We start from the raw sequence: 21,028 nt of genomic DNA, 5'->3' as shown, positions 1-21,028 counted from the left end.
ATGGCAGTGGATCTGTGCTTCCTCAGTGCCAAGACTGGCCTGGTCTCCTTTAACCACAGAGTGTAAGAAAGAGATGAGCATTTGCTTATTTGTTCAATTGTTTATTACACCCTTCTAAAATTATTTATTTGTAAACTCTGTTAAGGGGTTTGTAAAGGGTTTCACAGGAAGTTTAAAAGTGTTAGGAGTAAATTATCTCTCTCAAGATTTGTCACTGGAATTCTCCCTGCTGTTCAACCCTAAGAGTCATGCAAAGACAGAGCAGCTACAAAGGGGAGGACTTCATAAGGCTGCATACAAAATGAAGTGTGGGATTAGTGCTGGCCTGGAAACCAGAGGAGCTAAATCTGACACTCTACCATGAATTTGCACTGTGACCTTGAGTAAAATATTTCATATATTTAGTGTCAGCATAGCCAGAGGAAAACATAATCTCTCCCTACAGAGAGGTGTGAAAATAAATTTCTGAAGGTAAGAATTTCTCCTAAGCAGTGGTAGTAGCAGAAGTATGCATAGATAAACAGACAGTGATACATTTATCCTCTACTTCTATGTATCTAGTCTAGCACTTTAGACAGCACTGGGAGCTACACTAGTGGCTTAAGTAGATATTACTGCCTTAAATAAACACCTAAAAAGCCTAAGCATAACTGCCAGGACAAGTGGCTTAGCATCCCTGCTGAACACTTAACTGGTCTGTGGGTAAAAAAAATAATGTAGTCTCTATTATTTTTAAATGTTATGATCGTTACTCAAAAAATCTGAATTCCTTGTTCTCCCCTGTGATTCCCCCCCTTTTTTTTTTTTTCTTTAATTCAGGTTGTAGCATTACTTTAAAATTGCAGTATTTTTATTTTAATATCAGTGTGCTTTCATCTTGTAAAAAGGAGTTTCATATGAGCACAGAAGTCAATAAATGCATTCCTAAATATTTGAGTTCTCTTGGAGACCTGTTGGATACAGTTTCCCTTCATCCTCTGCTGCAAAGTGATGCTAAGCTGAATTATCTACTCAGCCCAAGAGAAAAATTGCTCAGAGGAGATTTTGATCTAAATTAGATGCATTCCTTTGAACAGAGTTTTCTTAATATGTCCTGCAATCCATTTTTCAAATGCCAAAACATTACATTTCACAGCAGGCTTTAATAAAAGGTATTTTGTGGTATGTACATTTCCTGTGGCAAATGCATTATTTTTTTTTTTCTCCATGAAATTTGCTCTATAAAAATTTGGATTTATCTGATAGAATAAAATTCTGTGTGAACAAATTAGGCTTTACTTCTACACTGTAGACCTAAAATCTGTATGCATTGAACCTAAAATCACATATTATGTTTCACAACTGGGGTGGTTTTTGGAAAGGGGAGGTTTGCTGTAAAAATCAGATGTTAACTAAGAAATAAAATTTTGTAGCTCAGAGTTAATGCCAGTTATGAGGAAAGCCATTGGTGTCTATTCCTGTCTTCTATGCACAATTTATATTAATTACCTGGATGCACAAAGATTTTTACTGTAAGTTTGCTATAGAAAGCACTGTACTTAGATTTCTGAATACTTCAATTTATTTGGGGTTTGGATTTTTGTTGTTTGGGTTTTTTTTAAAGATACTTATGTAATCTTGCAGGCAAATAGCTGGAGGCAATGTTTTTCTTTCCTCACTAGTTAGAATAGATAACATATAAAAGCAGAAAAAATCTTCGACACAGTCTGCAGAAAAGGGTACTTGGAGCAGAATTCTGCTGCCATACAGTGCTATAGCTTAAAATATTGCAGCTAATTTGAGTACAGTTATATATGGACATAATTATTTTATAGAGAAGACTTTCTATTTGTGAAAGACCCAAAAAGACTCAATTTAGAAAGAGAATTAGACATTAAGAAGAAAATATCACTGTTTAACTGGAGAATGGATTATGTATTTACAGGCAGTGTTAACTGCTTGCTTTTGATAGCTCATGCTTTCCCTCCTCTCTGAGCACTGTAGAGAGGCATTGTAGGATTAGGATTTCTGTGATGGAATTTCTTTAAACAGGTGACTGTGTGTTAAAAGTGCACTGACTCACACAATGTGAAAAACTGCTACTGGTCACTAACAGATTCATCTATGTGAGGATGGATAGATGCATGGATGGGAATGCAAATACAGTTTTGAAACCACTTCTAAATGTTTTAACTGTTCAGTAGCTGTCTCTGAGGCACTTAACTATTCCTTCCTCTAATGCTAGAAATGCCTATGAAGGAAAACTGCAGACAAAATATAAACAAGCTAATCTAAAAGTTTCATAGAGACACAAGGTCTGTTGTTCCAAAACAGAACTCTGCTTGTAAAATATCTACTTTAAGCATATTTGGTACAAGATAATGAATTCCATCAGTCCTATTACTGTGTTTCTGTGAGGGCTTAAGTTCCATCACACTTTTATTAAAGGCAATGAAACCTGTGAAGATGCACTTCAGTCCCAAGATTGTCTCAATCTGGCTAGTAAATGATATTAGCAATAAAACTCAGTTCCTTCCTTAAATTAACACTAAGCATTTTTTTTCCCCTAAAACAGAATTTAAGGAAGCTTTACAGTGAAATTTTTTTCCATAACTTTGACTGGACTGAGAAGGAAACTATTAAGAGGGATAATAAATCGTTGTAATTGGACTGGGTATAATAATCTCTTCAAAATCATTCAGAAAGGGAGAGAATACCTTTTCCCAGCCACAGTGTTTCCCAGCAAGATCTGTTTTTATTTCACTGCTAAAACAACAGGCTGTTACTAACTTAAATGTCAGATGACACTACATCTGAAAAAAAAAAAAAAAAAAAAAAAAGGCGGGGGGGGGAGCCAGCACCACCCAGCAAGGCAGTGCTAGAGTTCACATTCAGACTTCCTCACAATAGCTGGTTAGAACAGAAACCTGAAGTAGCAGTAGTCTTACCTTGAGTACACAAGATCCAAGGAGAGAAGATCACTGGCTCAAAACAGTGGAGGACTGAGAAAGTGCTCTGATCTGCTGCTGGTAGCATGCACTTGGCTTTTATGTGCAGGTGGGAGGAGCTGCTCCCTACGGTAGGTGGGCAGTGAGGATAGCAGGCAGACAGCCTTCAGAAGGCATTGCAAGAGTTTTTGCTCTTTTGGGGACAGAGAGAGGGAGGATAAGCAAGCTGGATGGCATATACGTGAGAAATAGTATTGGATTTATTTGCTGGGGGTTTTTTGTTTTGTTTTTTCTGTAAATCTGTAGTTAACTAAAGATTTTCTAAATCTGAATCTCTGAATTATTCCAGTTGCAGTTACAATGCTACTAGGTCTCACTTCATCTGTTGGAAGGATTTTTGTGGCAGTGAGATACTAAAGTCTTTATCAGAAAGGTCAGTGATTTCCTTTCTGAAAAGGGATGGCTATGAAGAATCAGCCCCTTGCTCTTTGAGGTTGTCTGTTTTCTCAAGGATTGAACTTCCTTTATATTCCAAACATCTACTAGATTTCGGCTCCGGAACCCTCCTAAGTTTCTGTTTTGCTGAGGTACACAGCTTTTTCTTGACGCAGCTGTAACATGTTCCATCTACACACTGACTTTCTAGCAGTTTAGTTTAGAGCAGTTTTATTGTTCACTGTGTCTGAGTTCTAAACAATTTTCCCAACTGGTATTCTCAAAAGGCAAATGTAGCCAAAAAGACAAACCAGTAGGAATATGCATTCCTGGTGGTTTCTGTGTAAAATCATTCATTGTTCATTTTAACTCATTCATTGCTTTCTACTCAGAAGAGTGGATGGCACAGATTCCAGACACTGGCTCCTGCAGGTGAAACAGTTGTACCCATCTCAAATACACTAATTCTTTATTTATGTATATTTCTGCATGAGGCACCTGGGCCTGTATTATCTTCCATAATACGTGAGTAAAAACCTGTGTCATACTGGAGCATATAATGAGTGGAGAAAGCTGGAATGATAGAAGAGGAAGGGGAGAACAGTAGTGTGTAATTAAGGGAAAGTCTAGAGGTGCATCCTGACTTAAAATCTGGGAATGACCAGGCAAAAAAATGAGTTAGTATCTTAGTTACAGAGTTAACTCTGCTACAATTGTAGCAGAACTTGTGGAGTTGTGATATCTACTACCTCTTTCACAGAAGGGCCAAACTGATCACAGGTTAAGGAGTTATAAAACACTTTTTTTTTAAAAAAAAGGGCAATACTGAGTGAATTGCTCAGAACATAGTGAGTTGCATACAACTTTATTTAGACTTGTCTTTTTAGAAAAAGGCTTATAAATCAAGCACCAATCAACTTGGATGACAGTGTTATGTGTCAAAAATAGTTGCATAACCCTGGTGATGTAGCCTCTGAATTGTCAAGCTGAAAAGGACTGGTTTAATTACTAATATTTCTCACAGGTATTGATTTACTGTTGGTTTGGGAATTTTCTACATTATTGCAACTAATTGGGAAAGGAATTAATGTTATTTTGTTATTTCTGCAGCATACAAAGTATTTTTACAGTTCTCATTAAGAAATGAGTTTCTGCTGTGAAGAGATTACAGTGTGCTTTTAGGAAGGCTACACAAAGTAATGATAACATGGGAACAGGAAAAGAAAGGGTGCAACTTGCCTCAATAAGTTTATATAATTATTTCAGTTAGGGCACCTAGTAGTGGTTTAAATGATTAAATGATGCACATAAAGTGGAATTCTACTCAGCTAGCATCTAAATAATCAGATCATTTTGTACTTAGACAAATGAAGTTTGAGATTTTCAGAAATTTGTGTACCCATGTCCTTATTTGATTATTAAATTGCTCTACTGTCTCAAAACTGCTGAGCTTTCAGTAGGTCCTTCTAAAATCAGTGGATACTTCTATAAAGTCAGTACCTTCAAGACATCAAGTTCTGTTTTATATTTTCTTGGGAACAAAATTCTGAATGTAAAGGATTAGCTGTATGTTGGTATCTTTTTGTTTGTTTTTTTTAACTCCTGACCATAAGCTGCAGGTGCTAAGCAGCACTTCAGTTCTCAGAAGTGAGTCAGTACTCTTCCCTACTGCATGGGTTGTGTGCACTGGTTATGTGTCCTGCTGTACTGCAGACTCGTGGATAACCTTACCTTTTTATACTTCTAGAAGAGAATAATTGAAGTTTTTTCTTTTGTTGCTTGCTTTGGAGAATCTTAAAGCACTTTACAAGTGCAAAATAGATCTACCAACACATAACAAGGATAAAAAGTATTAGACTTATATTAATGATTATGAAAGGATCATCATGATGCAATTATATGGAAGATTACCTGATGAGGTAACAAAATTATGCAGCGACTTCACAGAATTATTAATATTCATTCCCTGAGTTGGAAGGGACTCACAAGGATCATCAAGGACCAACTTCTGACTCTGCACAGGGCACTCCAAGAATTACACCATGTGCCTGAGAGTGTTGTCCAGACACTTCCTGAACTCCGTCAGTGCTGAGACCACTTCCCTGGTGAGCCTGTTCCAGTGTCCAACCACCCTCTGGGTGAAGAACCTTTTCCTGGTATCCAGCCTAAACCTCCCCTCACACAACTTCAGGCCACTCCCTCAGGCTCTGTCACTGGTCACCACAGAGAAGAGACTGGTTCCTTCCCCTGCATGTGCCCTTTTGAGAAACTCCCCTCACTCTTCTACAGGCTGAACAGACCAAGTGACCCCAGCCCCTCCTCAGCTCCCCCTCAGGGCCCTTCTCCATCTTCATTACCCTCCCCTGGAAGCTCTCTAACAGGTTTATATCCTTCTATTGTGGCCCCAGAGCTGCCCCCTGCACTGGAGGTGAGGCTGCCCCAGCTCAGAGCAGAGCAGGACAATCCCCTCCCCTGCCTGGCTGTGATGCTGTGCCTGATGCCCCCCAGGACAGGGTTGGCCCTACTGGCTCCAGGGCAATGCTGGCACAGGTTCAACTTTCCATTGACCAGGACTGCAGGAATCCCTTTTCACAGAGCTGCTTTCCAGCATCTTGTTCCCCAGTCTGTATACACACCCGTTGTTGCCCTGTCCTGGGACATGTCGGTTTCTGGTCACTGCAACACTTACCTTCCCTAATGAAACTTTTAGTAGATGAAACTTTACCAAAATGTCCGTGGGAAACTTGAATTAGGTCATTATATGATCAACTGGATTTCAGGGCACGCTGCCAGGCTGGACAGTAAATTCAATGTGGACATGTGGCAGAAAGGTTGTCATGTTCCTATGATTAGGAGTGATGTCCAAACTTTCAGTTTCCATCTGCCTTTAAAAAATAAAGTTACTGTTTCAATAAGACTCTCCAGTGCTGTAGCACTCCTACTCCATTCTTGCCCAAAATATCTAGATTGGTTTGCCGTGAACTTCAAAGAATTGTTTGAGGCAGCCTGTCCTTTCCAAAATCTGTATCAAGTACTTGATGGTAGGGCTACATCCATAGTGCAGAACAGAACTGCTAGTGAGGGAATTGATTTCATGAAGTACTCAAACTTGGGTAGATGGATTTATCACACTTTTGAGAACACTGCAAATTTTATTTTCAATGAGTCTTCTAGAAATTTATTTAATAGTAGAATCTTATTAGTTCTAGCATACAAAGTGTATGGCAAAGAGCAATAATTAACAGAGGTGGTATCATCGTTAAGAAACAGGTTAAAACTGTAGCTGTACAACTGACATTCTAGGTCTTTTAAAAGGAGATAAACCAAAATTCCTGCATTTATTCCATAAAGGAATTGACTATTCCCAGTTTGCCCTGAATGTGACAGAGCTAATATAATGTGACCTAATGTGTTGGAAAAATAACTGTGGATAGACTGGGAGGTTGAACCTTTGGAAAGAAACAACAGTTTACATAGCATCACAGCAGTCACTCGGGTAGGTGGCTGCTTGCAATATTATTAAAGGAGGAGAGTCCCCAGACAGTTGGATAGCATGGTGATAGCAGAAAATTAGCTATCAAGATAAAGGTGGCAATGCTGTTTTTAAACTGAACCCAAAAAATATTAGAAGGAGACCTCCTACCATAAAGTGGAATAACATGGGCAACAGCAGCCAAATTTCAGCTATAAATGTAAAAAATTCATTATTCAGGAAAGACAAAAGCACTTTGTTTTGGTGGTTGTTAACAGAAAAATATTCTGAACAGCCTATAGGTAAATTTCTGTTATCCTATGCAACCCTCATGTAAATATAGTCTTCTTTTCATGTTATTTGACTGTAGCACCACAGACCCCAACAATGTCTCCATTTCACCAGTGGTATATTTTATTAACCTGTGGTTTCAGGCAACATTTTGTCTTCTGTCATGCTTCCCATCATTGTAAGTTTTATTCAAAGATTTTCCAGCAAGTCTGCCTTTTAAAGAATTAAATGTGACAGTATTGCAATTTTTATGGAGTATTGTTGGCTGGGGAGTTTTTTTAATAGTATACTCATAAACTTAGAGGGGAGATTAATGGGAGAGAGTGAACAGTTCTCAAAGTTTTCTCTGCATGATACTGACAATCTGTCTGATAATGCCTTTCACATTGTATCTGTAGATTAATCCCACTCAAATGGTCTGGCTACAAAACCACTGTATGCCATCCAGTGTAGGATAAAAAAGCAGGATACATTTTGAAGGTGCAGATCTTGCATTGTAGATGAGCATAGATCCAGGGCCTGACTACACGTGGAGAAAGCTCGTGTCTACCTCAAACAATGTTTGCCCCAGTACTACAAGGTTCATTCTTTAGCACATCACCTGATAGAGGCAGAATTAAAAAAAGAATTGTTACAGAACATACTGTATCTGTAACTAATGCCATTTTGTATGTCTTGACTGTGCTGATTCTGTTATGTCGACCAGTGGAAGGGGAATGCAGTCCAAAGCTGTTAGTATCAATTCAATCAATTCAGCCTACAAATGCATCATTTATCTCCTATATTTACTGAATTCCTCTATCTGTGTGTCAGCTCTGGAATTTCCACTGAGATTCTCTGGCTGATGTTGATGCTTGCCATACCAAAATGGAAAAGAAGATAACTTTTTTTTTTTTTTTAATGGAGCAACTCTTTGCAGTGCTAACTTGAAGACTGGCAGTTTTTTCTGGAAGGTGTATGATACAGCATTAGCCTAATTGAACATACAAAATCTGTGAGCTCACTGACTGGGGAAGCAATTCTTCTAAAATTGGGAGAGTCTTGCTTGACAGCAAACTGAACATGAGCCAGCAATAGCTTGTGGCAGCAAAGAAGGATACTATCTTGGAGTGTAATCACAGGAGCACAGCCAGTAGCTTGGGAAAGTGATTATCCCCCTCTACTCAGCATTCACTAGGCTATATTTAGAAGATTATGTCTAGTGTTGAGTCTCCTGGTGCAAGAAAGATGCCAGTGAACTGCACTGGGGTAAGTGGGGGGAGGCACATTGATGTTTTCTCCAGGGCTTCTGGCCCTGCACCTGGAGGTCAGGGTGCAGGAACAGGGCTTGTCCAGCCTGGCAACAGTCAGGTTTGGGGGTTTGTCAAATAGCTCCCTAAGGAGAGGGGTTATTAAGAACATGGAGATGGGCTCCATGGTGATGGAAGGACAACTGACAGCAGGCCTAAGTTGAAAAAAGGAGGTTGTGTCTGGATATAGGGAAAAGCTTCTTCCCTTCAAAAGCAATCGGGCAGTGGAACTGGCTGTTGGTGAAGCTGTGCAGGCTCCATCCTTGGAAGCTTTCAAGAGCCAAATGGATAAACTTTGAGAAGAGTGGTCTGACTTCATAGCTGACCCTTCTTCAACCAGGAATTGATTCCATTAAAGATCTTCTAAGATTCCTAATTATGTCGTAATTGTATGTCATTGTACAAAAATACTGAGTTTCACTCAGGTGATACTGTACAGGAGTTCAGATTAGATTGATGTCAGTTCCTCTGCATTTCAGAGATTGAGATATTGGCCCAGAGGATGGTCAAAGATGATACATTTTCCCTGTATTCAAATTTAGTGTTTGTCCATTTCTGAGAAGTAACTAAGATAAAATATAGAAGTCATAATTTCTTAAAACATGATTTAGGATTAAATAAGACTTGTGTTCAGTTCCAGCAGAATGTGCTTGGTGGCAGTATTATGCATTCTGTGTGCATTTTGAATACTTTTCTTTTAAATAAGCTTCCTGAAATTTTACTTAATGAAGCCAAGTGGCACACATTTTGTCTGTAAGACATGTATATTCTTTTAAAACTTTCTGCCAAAAGATTCTATAGGGTTTTTTTTTTTAATTAATATTTTAGAAAGATAATTTGTGCTTTGTTTATTGCATCCTTGGGAAAATATATTTATGATCAAAGGAAATACTTGGCCCAGTGACACTGAGGTTAAAAAGGAAGTGAAACAGAACTTGAATAAAAATGTTGATGTTTTCTAATCCATCTGTACCACACGGGTCTTATGCCTTATCTCACTGATATTGCTCACTTCATAACCACACAATCAGTTTTGAAATAATACACTATTTTGATATCCTAGTTACATCATTAATAAATTCTTTTCCCTTCTGCACAAAGAAAAGCTGTATAAAGACAGAATTAAATTTTTCATCTTCATTAATGTTTAAACTGTCTGATATTATAAGAAAATCACTAAACCATAGGAATTTGATACTAAACATTGTAACTTTTTTTTCCTTTTAGCACTGGGGAAACTGTAGTTTTATTGCATATTTAGTCATGGATAAAAATAGATCTGGTAGCAGCAACCCTCATTTTCTTCAAATTGCATCAAAATTTTGTATTGGGGGAGACAGTATTTTTTGGTCTAACTCCTGAGAGCATTGATATGAAGGAGGCAGGCCAGCTTCTGCTCTCATGGAAAAATAGGATCTTGAGCAGAGACATGGTTGGTAGTGCTTAGAGATTTGGGTAGAGTTGCTTTTCAATGCTTCATTCTATTTGTCTTCTTATTTTGCTGTAATAGACCAGAGCATGGCCTACAGAGTGTTTAGCAAAGAGCCTGTCAGCTCAATGTCATCTGTAGACCTTTCATCAGTTCCATTATTTTTATTATATATTAAGTTGCAATATGTGAAGTTGCAAGTTACTGATTTTGGTTCACAGTTCAGTGTTTCCATTGCTCACTTTTAGTGTAGACATTAAACAATGTTAACTTGTTCCCAAGAACCATAGGCTGGCTAAGTTCATGGAAGTGAAAGACCAACACTGGTTTTTTTGCCCTTACTTTAATTTTCTTCCTACCCTCCTCCATCCTCCTCTTTTTTAAAGATCAGAGTACTTTAGTGAGCTTCTAAAAGAGCAGTCAACTATGGAAACAAATCTCTGAGTACATCTTAGCAAGAAGATGAAGAAGACATGAGTGCTCTGTCCAGCTTGTGTCTCATCTTTCACAGAAAGCCACTGGGCAGCAAAAGAAGTTCTGATGTGGATGAAAAGTTTGTAAAATGTTGGTAAAAAGGAAAGAAATTTCATGTTCTTTCACAGAATTTTTCTCCTAGTGTGGGCCAGTTATATTAATGTCAGGAAGGTGAGGCATCCATAATTATTTTATCTTTTAAATAACAGTGTCCTTCCACTGCCAGAGAAGGAGAGTAATGCATCTAGTAGAGACCCTACATTCTCCTCTGGGAGATATGTAGACTTATGCTATTCTAACAGTGTGGATCTTTTGCACTAGAATACTTTTAGACTTTTTATCAAATTGCTTATAGTTCCATCTCCATGTCCGAACTCAGTGCTACAAACTTTTAAAAGTATAGAGAACTTGACATTGCTTTATTTCTGTGAGTGCTCAGTTCAGGGTTGTTTATTTTATAAAAAACAAGGACTCCTCTAGCATCTGTCATTCATGCACTTGCAACAAGAAAAGGCAGGCTGAACTACTGAAGCTTTAACTCTCAGCATAGCATGTTATGTGAAAACCTTTCTACTCCATCCAAATGCAAAGGCCCTTCATATCTTAAAGCATTTATTTCTATTTATGTTGGACTGGATGGAGTGAGCAAGTGTTACTTTTTCTCAAACAGTTCAATATTTGTATGTTACTGTTAACATTTGAATAAGCTCTAAGCCAAAACCGTTTTGACCCACAGACATCAGATTAAGTTTATGTGAATTAAAGAAGCTTTTTATTTGTATATTTCTGGGTTGGGTTTTGTGTGTTTTGTTCTGATTTTCTAAAGTGATGGAGTCAGTTCTCTGTAGCTCCATTAGGCTTTCCAGCAACAATTCTAGAATAATTTTTCCCATATATGTTCAGAAATGAACTGGGTGTACACAGTTGACTATAGAAGAAAGTAGTTTGTTTTAGCAAGTCAGCTGCTGCTTGACAACTCTGCATATTCTTACCATGCAGCAAAACTGAGGTAGCTCTGAGCAAAGAACCACTCAGGGAAGAGAAATTTGGTAGAAACTCCTGTCAAATGTTCTGTCCTGCACCCCTATGTCTGTGCCATGATATATCACAATTTTGCCTGATAAAATGTTGTCTAACCAGATATCCATTCCAGAGAAATTTTGGGGGTAAGTCGTTGCGCACGTTTTGGTTTGGATAGTCAGCGGAAGTCAGAGATGCTGGAAATAAGTTTCTCATAGAATTCTCTCTGTTTTTCTGGTGTTGGAGGAAATACCGTGACTTCATTCTTTCTCAGGCTGTTATGATGAGTAATTTTGGATGAGGAGGACATTGTTATATGTACTTTGCTAATGATTTGGAACTATCAGCTGGTTTTCTCCATATTTTTTTCTTTAAGAACATTTTCATTAATTTGTTTGCTTAGTATTGTGGAAGAAAGAAAATCACATGTACTGAACTTTTCTTCTGTTGTCATCTCAGAAGATAAGTTGCACTGCTGAAAGAACACAGAATCACAGAATGGCTTCAGTTTGAAAAGACCTCTAAGATCATCTAGTCCAACCATTACCGCAGCATGGCCAATCCCACCACTAAATCATGTGCCCAGGTGCCACATTTACACATCTTTTAAATACCTCCATGGATGGCAACTGAGCCCCTTCCCTGAGCAGCCTGTTCCAGGGCTTTGAAATCCTTTCCATTAGGATATTTTTCCTAATAACCAATCTAAACACAATTTAAGGCCATTTTCTTTTATGCTATCACTAGTTGTCTGAGGCAAGAAACCAACCCCTACCTCACTACAGGCTCCTTTCAGGCAGTTGTAGAGGGTGATAAGGTCCTCCTTGAGCTTCCTTTTCTCCAGGTTGAAGATCCCAGCTCTTTCAGCCACTCTTCATAGGACTTGTGCTCCAGACCCTTCCTCAGTTTCATTGCCCTTCTCTGGATAGGCTCCAGCACCTCAATGTCTTTCCTGAATTAGGGACCCAGAACTGGACACATCATCCAAGGCAGCCTCACCAGTGCCAAGTGCAGAGGGACAATCACTGCCCTGCTCCTGCTGGCCACACTATTGCTGATACAGGCCAGGATGTCATTGCCCTTCTTGGCCACCTGGGTACACGCTGGCTCATGTTCAGCTGCTGTCAGCCAACACCCCCAGGTCCTTTTCTGCCAGGCAGCTTTCCACCCACTCTTCCCCACTCTGTGGCACTGCCTGGGGTTGTTCTGACCCAAGTGCAGACCTGGCACTTCACATTATTATACCCCATACAACTAGCCTCACCCAATAATCCAGCCTGTCCAAATCCCTCTGCCGAGCCTTCTTATCCTCCAGCAGATCAACACTCGCTAACTTGTTGTTGTCTGTGAACTGACTGAGGGTGTACTTGGATGTATTTTGACATTATAATCATGTTGCTTGAGACAAATGAAAATTTTTAGTGTTTCTTTAATTATGGTAAGCAAAAGAAATCAAACTGAGATGAAGTTGCAGGCATCTTGAAGGCTATGTAATGCACTCTTTTTTCATGGAGTCTAGGTTTGTCACTATTTGCTTAAAATAGTTTTAAAGTTTTTTACTACTTTTTGTCCTACACTGTGCTCTGATTCTTACCCTCAAACTCACTTCCTCTGCCCAGCAAAAAAAGAAAAAAAAAATTTCTTCCCCCTGTACTGCATTTGTTGAAGTAGTACAATAATAGCAAATGCCACAGTGTGGTAACAGCAAAAAGTAATTTCATTTATTTTTTCATGGTGTTCAGCTCATGAAGACCAGTTTCCATCAGTCCTTTCCAAGCTGTGTCTCTGTAGGCCAACTTTACGATTCTGGAACAGCAAATTTCAGGGTGAAGTTCATGAGAACTAGTGAAGAGGTGGACTTGATCAAAGCTTCTGACTATGGAATAATCCACAGAGAGAGACAAGACAGAGCCAATGTCAGATAACACTCCAGAAATTATCCTTTGTTTTTTGATGATTTTTCATATTTTTTTTTAAGAGTTCACAACTTTCCAAAATTACAACTTGAGGATTCAAAAAAACCTTTCAGAAATGTCTTATATATGTATTTTCTTATTAGACAGCACTTTTTGATCTTTTTTTTTGTTGGTTTGTTGCAGGTTTTTTTGTAAATAAGATCCCTACAATGGATCATAGTCCCATTGCTGAAGTTGCTGAAATTTTGGTAAACTTTGCTGACAAATGCATGGATCTCTTACATTAAGAAAAAAAAAAATTCCTATAGACTACTAAAAGGGCAAATTTTGGAAAGGCACTGTGCAGTTCCAATATATTCACTCAAGTAAATTTGTTTCAGGAAGAATTTCTGTATAACATTTAGGTTCTGTGGAAATTCTGCCAAAACCCCCTAACATTAACATACCTATATAATATTCATTGTCAATCAAAAAAGAAAGCCTCATGTACAAATCTGAGCTCATTTTCCTTCAGCGTATTTTTTTCCAGGCTTATGGGAAAAGGGAAATAGGACAGTCCTCAAGAGATTTTTTTTTTTCCCTTGTTTAACTGAACTTAGGATCTTTAGGAAAGGGAACAGTGTATTCCAAGCGTGACTGTCTGGTGGAGGAACTTCCAGCATATGTATTAATTTATTTACTTTAAAATGAGAGCTGGGAACCCGTCAGTCTGTAGATTGGCTAGTAAGTAAAATAGGAATGCAGTTATATTTAAATCTGTTATGAAACATATGCACTGTGCACACTGGCTACAGAAGGAGGATCAAGGGCGTTTACTGAATATAAACATTTAACTTTCTTAATGCTCCCAAATTACATTTCATGTCATAATATTTTCCACATTCTTAACACAATGGAGAATAAATGATACTATATATAAGGAAAGAATCTGTGACATTTTAATAAGAATGAACATAGATTTGGAGTGTTGTTTTCATGTCATTATTTGATTTAGCATTGGGAGATGCAGGGGTTTTTATGTATACATATACATATACATATACATATACATATACATATACATATACATATACATATACATATACATATACATATACATATGAGGTTGTGCTCTACTGGGTTGATGTAAAAAAAACTTAATAGCAAGTCATCAGAGAGGTGACTTACAGCTCTTAATTTAGCTTCCCAGCTATTTAACACCCAGCTATTCTTTAGGTGGAGTATTTGAATTTTTGCTCAACAACTTCCAATGAAACTGGCATGCACTGATATGTGTGCAGCACTGAAATAGGTTCAGTGTGCTCCTGTTGATTGATTATTCATTCAACTGAATTGTCATTCAGTTGGCTTTACAATACAGTTTGAATTAAATAAAAGCAGAGATTATGAATATCCAGGGACAGAAAATTAGTTTATTTAAACTAAAAAAGAATAGTTCTATCTTTTACCATCTGAATATTGGAGTGCCACCTTCTCTCTGTTTCCATTTGTTTGTTCACATAACACACAGTACTTTTAAAACATAACTGTTTCTGCAGAAAGGTGTCTCGCTACATAAGAAACTGTTCATACTCTCCACAGAGCTGACAAGGGTCCACTTCAGGTACCCAGCTGCTAAAGGTAAGATTCAGCAGAGGATTCAGAATACAGCAGGGAGAATGATCACAGTGGTCTGTAACTTCTTACCATGAGAAGCGTAGGAGAGCTTGGGTAGTTTGGTTGAAAGAGAAAGTTTAGGAGGGACACTAATAGCTTTCAGAAGTATGTAAAAGCACATTACAAAGAAGAAGAGGCAAATGAATAAAAGGTCAGACTTTGGATCAACACAAAGCAGAGTTTGCTGTCATATTAATTATTTGTTTGCAGAAGGATCTCAACTAGTCTGTTTGTGTTGGAACGTCTGTACAATCAATTTTAAAGACTTCTGTGTTGCGCTGGGAGTTACCCAGTGTGAGAATCAGTATCAAACACTCTAAATGATATTTCATGCTTTGAGTAGTATGTACTTAGGGCCACTGTGATTATGAAAATTTTATGTGCAGTCTGTAAAGTGGAATATACTCACATTAAAAAGTTACTTAAATAATTTTGAATGCTGATCTGCTCAGGGCTCAGTTCTGAACTAAAAGGGCCTAAGTTATTCCTATGAAGTGTCCAGCCAGACTCAGTATTTATTTTTCCTTCTAAATCATTCAGCATTAATATTTCCAGGTTTTCTCATGTATTCAATCCTCATGTTTCATATTAGTTCCTCTCACATTAAATATAATTTTTAAAAATGTTGTTGTTTTCTGTTGTCTCCCCTGTCCATCTACTTTTGTATATTTCTGTATGTTTCTAGTTGCCCAGTGTTTCCAGTTTATGCCCTTTGTTGGTAGAGCTGTTAATAAAGAATAATGTGTTTCTTGGAAAAGAATATATGTGCCAAAGGTCTTTTCCAAATTGTATTTTAAGATATTACAGAAACACTGTCCCACTTCACATTATCTTTCAGTATCACAGAAATAATATAAATGCCATAATACTAAGAAGAAAAAAAAAAATCTAAATTATGTTTTTCCCTACCTTTCAGTTTCCCTCTTCTTCCTGAAGCAATTTTGCCCCTCCGAAAAATCAGATTACTTCCTAGCAAGTTAAGAAAATAGATGTTAGGAGAGAAACTTGTTAGCCTTCTAGATGATAAGTTTGATTCTAGTGATGGCACATTGCTGCTTTTAGCAAGAGAAGAAAGCAGGCTTGGTGTGGAAGTCTTGGGTCTTAGCTGATGTGAAGACTTCCAGTAGATGAGTGGGGAATTGCAAAACCAGGTTTTTCACATTATATTACAATTGTGAGGCATAGAGGTGTAAAATGGGGAATCAGGGCCAGTATCAGAAGATAATTAACAATTCTAAAAAATTTTTACAGAACCCTGTATTTGTTTCTGCATCATGATCCAATGCTCTTAATTTGTAGAATAAAATAAATGATGAACTGCTGTGGTTCAGAGTTACTGTGTGCATGTTTGTGACTGCTTGTGGAGATCTCTTGGCAGAACAATATAAGCTAGACTTTTTTTTGTTTAATTGAACTGTCTTGTGGTTTGTCTGTTGCCAAACATTGGCAAGGGACACATTTTTTAAAAACTAAAATTTGTTGCACCTTTGTTTTATGTGATAAATTTAGACATTTCTTTGGAGAATCCATCTCATCCCCTGTTCAAACTTATGTTATTTGTAAATATATTTGAACTTTCAATTGTATCTGCAATTCAATTTTTGATTCACTTAAAACTGATACTTTAACATTTGATTAGGGAGAGGTGATATGTACTCATAGGAAAATGGGTAGTAAATTAAAATTAGTGTAAATACAGTTAAATAAGCCATAAAGGCTCATTGAGAAGAGAGATTTGGGCTGCACATGTGTTGCAGGGGCTTAGAAGGATCACTATGGCCAGAGAAAAACATGCAGGCCGTACAGAGGGGGTCACATCTCAGGGCTGGGAGAAGGTGCCAGAAGGTGCCTATGCAAAGGGAAGAAAGAGACCAAAGAGAGAACATTGCATCCTGTTGGCTTTTTAGGGCCACCAGTGAGCAAAGTATAAATCTAGATTCTTATTGCCCATGTGATGGAGACTGTAACTGCAGATCACAGTTCTCAATAGTTTAAAAGAAGGGCAGCTTTTTCTTTAATGATTCCTCCCAGAGATAAAGAAGTCTTCTCATAAAATCCAAAGAGGAAGATGATGAGTAAACCGTCATATAGAAATTGAAGCAATGCAAAGTCTAGAATCAGTAGTTAAGAGAGAACTGTGTATATATTAGGCAAAAGGCAGGTAAATCAAATGGTCTGTCCATCTGTTTGTTTGGAGAGCATTTTTTCTTTCTTATCTAACTTCCTTCTTGTCTCCTCTCCCACCATTTTTTTGCTGTCATTCTCTCTCTTGCACACATCACAAAAGATACCTGATGTTACCTGAGAACACAGACAAAATGTTGCATTTGCTATTGCACTCTGTGGAGTAAAATCTGAAACAGCTTCCTAAAATGTCTGAAATAGTGGTTAAATGAGAGAAAAGAGGGGGAAAAAAGAAATCTCTGTAAAGAACTGTGGAGACATGGGCTAGATCTTATTGTACATGCCCAGATGTACAACGGGGCTGTAACTGCTGTGGAGGGCTACAATATGGACTACCTGCTCAGTCTCTCAATGGGCAGAACATCTGGGATTGGGATTCAGGGAAGGGCTTGCTGGCTTTTTTTTTATTTTTTTTTATTTTTTTTTTTATTTTTTTTCTTTTTTTTTTCTTTTTTTTTGTGGACTCAATGCTTGCTTATCTGACTGTGACTATTTTTATCCAACTTGCAAGATGTAAATTAGACAATGAGATGCATTTTGCCATTCTTGTTTGTAACTGATATCAAATACAGCTATTGCAATACAGCTTCATTCTTAGAGCTTGTGCTCCTAGCTTCCTCATAAATTTTTCCATTATGTGCACAGTCTTCCTACTTGATTAGCCATTTTAAAGCTCTTTCTCACAAGTCAAGTTCTGTTTGCACCTGTTAAGGACTTGAATCTAATTTTGTAATATTACCTGTTGTGTGGAGTCTCACTCCCATAAGTGAAAGAAAAACTGTAAGAAACCATTTCTGTGTTGTGACTGGGCAGAACCTTTATCAGTTTTCTCAGAGAGCTTCTAGCACATTGTGCATGTATTTCTGGAAAAAATTATGGTTTTCCCAAATGCTTTTAACTTTTCTTTTTGCTGCAAGAGCCACACAAAGAATTTGAATTTGAGCAACAACTTTGCCCTATAATTATTGTGTGAAAGAGACAATGAAGAACTATCATAATTTCCCTGTAATAGTCCTGATTTTATGGGCCACTACTATAAACCTTCTTGGCTTTCCATTTTCCAGATAATAATCTGTGGGCCTCACCCAATATCCACTGATCTCTGTGTGAAAATCCTGGTCTGTGAGCCAAAGAGCAGGATACCTGATCACATCCATAACTGCAGGCTTATGAAGTACTCTGAGCATGTACTCTGACTCACACCTGGAGTTTATACTTTTGCACAGTGATGTGTAAGAGACCTGATTAAGGTAGAGGGGAAGCTGAAAAAACAAACACTGAGTCAATTAATTCACCTGGATATAATTTTTTGGGTTACTGAAAAACCTCATAGAAAAAAAAATACCTCAGTGTAGGACAGTCATTCCTGACAATCAGGCAGTCAGAAAGAATATATACTGGAAATTTTATTATAAAAACTAGCATACACAAAAATATACACATGCAAGCACTTAGTGTAAGAAAAGCCCTGGCAAGAATCCTAGAAATATGTTTATGGAATCATTACAATAGTGAAAATGGCAATGAAAATATAGTTGAACTAGTGAGTACTTAGAAGAGAGAAAATTACTTGAAAGTCTGTACACTGGGGTTATTTGCAGAGCTTCTATTGCAGCTGCAACGCAGGTACACCTAGATATGGATGTTCACTGAACCACAGAACTGAACATGTAGGAAAATTATGTTTAAGGGCAATATAAGATTGTTAGTAAGGGGGATGATGCAATATTGTGGCACAGTTACAAAATAAATAGTGTTTTACACTTCTCTGAGTGTACCCTGGCTTCTCAGTGGGCCTTGCTCTGGACAGAACCTTGTGTCCCAGTTGCTGGGGGATAACAGCTGTATTGGCTTGTCCATTTTGGCACTTGTGAGACCCCTCGCTGTGGGAGGAGGTAGGCTTGTCATTGGAGCCACTTCAGGTGACTTGGAAATGTTATTTATCATTTTCACATGAGCTAGAAAAACACTAGGAAAAGTAAGATGCTCTATCCTTCCTCCTTCCTTGCCTGCACTGAAATCCCTTCCATGTCAGATTCCATGTGTGTTTAAGCCTCTGAGAGTCTGATGCCTTTATCTACACTGAGCTGCAATTTCCTAGCCCCAACACAACAAATTGTTGTAAATGGTTAGAAGAAAAAGATGACTTTTTCCTTGTGTCTGAATGCCAGACATGCTGCCAAGAAGGCATCAAGCTGACCCTACTTTCAGGAGGACTAACTAGGCACTCTGTCTTCTGGGTAAGAAATAGAAATACTCTGCATTCTTTTCCTTGTTGGTCTAAAATAGCCTATAAAGGAATATATTCCAGGCACAGTGTTTATAAAAACCTGAAGAAGATTGAGTGGCACTTAAATCTTTAGATGGTTCTTGAAAGCTGATATTTGGCACAGTCAAGGTAAATTTGAATTACACTGTATTGAGTGTAGCTGAAACTCTGTGCTACATGTGCTAGGGACAGACAGGTGATAGAAGGCTTGTGTGGTTAGTCTGAGGAAATTAAAATACTTTTAGGCGTGTGATTCCTTCTGCCCCTTTCTGTGAAATAGGTCGAACAAATTGTGGAATTTCTTTGTCATATGTGATAGAATTGTAATAGAGTGGTGGATGTGGAAGAGGTCTTTCTCTGGGAAGTTTCTGTTGCCTTGGTGGCTGGGTATTAATATAGGCTTTTCCTATGCATAATAAACCCTAAAATAAATAAATAATGAAAATATCTGTGCTGTTAATTCCAAATTATATATACAGGAGTGATGTGGTAGGTAGGTGCTAAACACTCCATGATGGAGAATTCATAGTCTGGGTTCTTTGGTGATCATTTCCAAAAGTTGTGCTTTTTCTTGAGAGAAAATCCTGTTCATTCTTACATGATAAAAAAGTAATCTTTAGAGTTTGTTTTCTAACCCAAGTTTTGAAGATATGCTTGTAAGCAAGACAAGAGTAAGGGAAAGCAGTCTTTTTTTCTGAAGTGACAAGTGACAACACCTCTTTTTTTTTTTTTTTTTTTTTAAGTCCAGTTTCTCAGGAATCTCTTGTCCAAGTGGCATTACACTTTCCCAAAATAATTTCCTCTGGCTACAGACCAAGAACTTAAAGCAAAAAAATGTTTCTTAAAAAAAAAAAAAAAAAAGACTGAAAGGGTATCTGTTGCATGATAAAAAAGGAATTGTATTTAATGATATTGATTTAGCACTTAGGGCTAATAATTATGTGTTAAAACCAGGTTCTGATTTTTGTATGGCTGCTATAGATTTTTCTTCTATCTAGATGTGTACATACAGTATGAAGCAAATATCAGATGGAATAACCCCAGTGGCATGTCAGACTTGTTCCCAGCCATATTCTAGCAATATTCTAGCAAGTCCTGTCACCATTAGCAGAACCCCTTCCCAAGGTCTCTGGTGGAAGGAAGTGCAGGCACAGTTCAGGGCTTGCTGGCCCCACCACTGTTTACATACAAGAGAACAGCAGCTGGTCCAGTAAACACCATAGGGTGGTGTAACCCTTTCATTCCATTATTTTGATCACTGGCTGTCTGTCACAAGTGTCAAATTCTAAGCCCTCAGCGGGCAGAGGTTGCAGCTGTTGCTGATTTCATCAGCTTCCACATTAGCTGCATCCTCAGTACAGACATGTGCCAGTGGCAAAGGTGAGATCTATGTTTGGGTTTTTTGTTTTACAATAATGTTTATATTCCTTAAGCTAGATGAAGTCTTCTTTGTTCTTTGCCTTGTACAAAAAATAGTAATATGAAAAAAAATCCCCTGGGAATTTAAAATCTTGAAAGATTTATTAATCTAAATATTTAAGAGCACAGCAATTGCACTGTTTTAGAGACTTGTTACAGAATGAAATAAAACACCCACGTCCCAGCCACTATTTTCTTGCAGCTGGGGAAGGACAAAGGGAAGGATCTCATTAGACAGAAAAGAAGG

General features: G+C 37.9%; 1 protein-coding gene across 6 annotated transcripts in view; it reads right to left on the bottom strand.

Moving 5' to 3' along the window:
• Positions 1-21,028, bottom strand: part of COL8A1 (collagen type VIII alpha 1 chain) — a 386,313-nt gene that overhangs the window by 83,651 nt on the left and 281,634 nt on the right. For 4 of the 6 annotated variants that reach the window (XR_013774741.1, XR_013774742.1, XM_079309847.1 and 1 more), the window contains exon 1: positions 2,928-3,038. The exons of the other annotated variants lie outside the window; for them this stretch is intronic. The gene's annotated coding sequence lies outside the window, so the exon portion shown is untranslated. Of the gene's footprint in view, positions 1-2,927; positions 3,039-21,028 lie in introns of those variants that run through there. 6 annotated transcript variants of the gene reach the window in all.

The sequence above is a fragment of the Erithacus rubecula genome (genome assembly GCF_903797595.1).
Source record: "Erithacus rubecula genome assembly, chromosome: 1".
In the NCBI taxonomy this organism is placed as follows: Eukaryota; Metazoa; Chordata; class Aves; order Passeriformes; family Muscicapidae; genus Erithacus; species Erithacus rubecula.
Note: the sequence above shows the minus strand (reverse complement) of the source record. Positions and strands in the feature narration are given on the sequence as shown.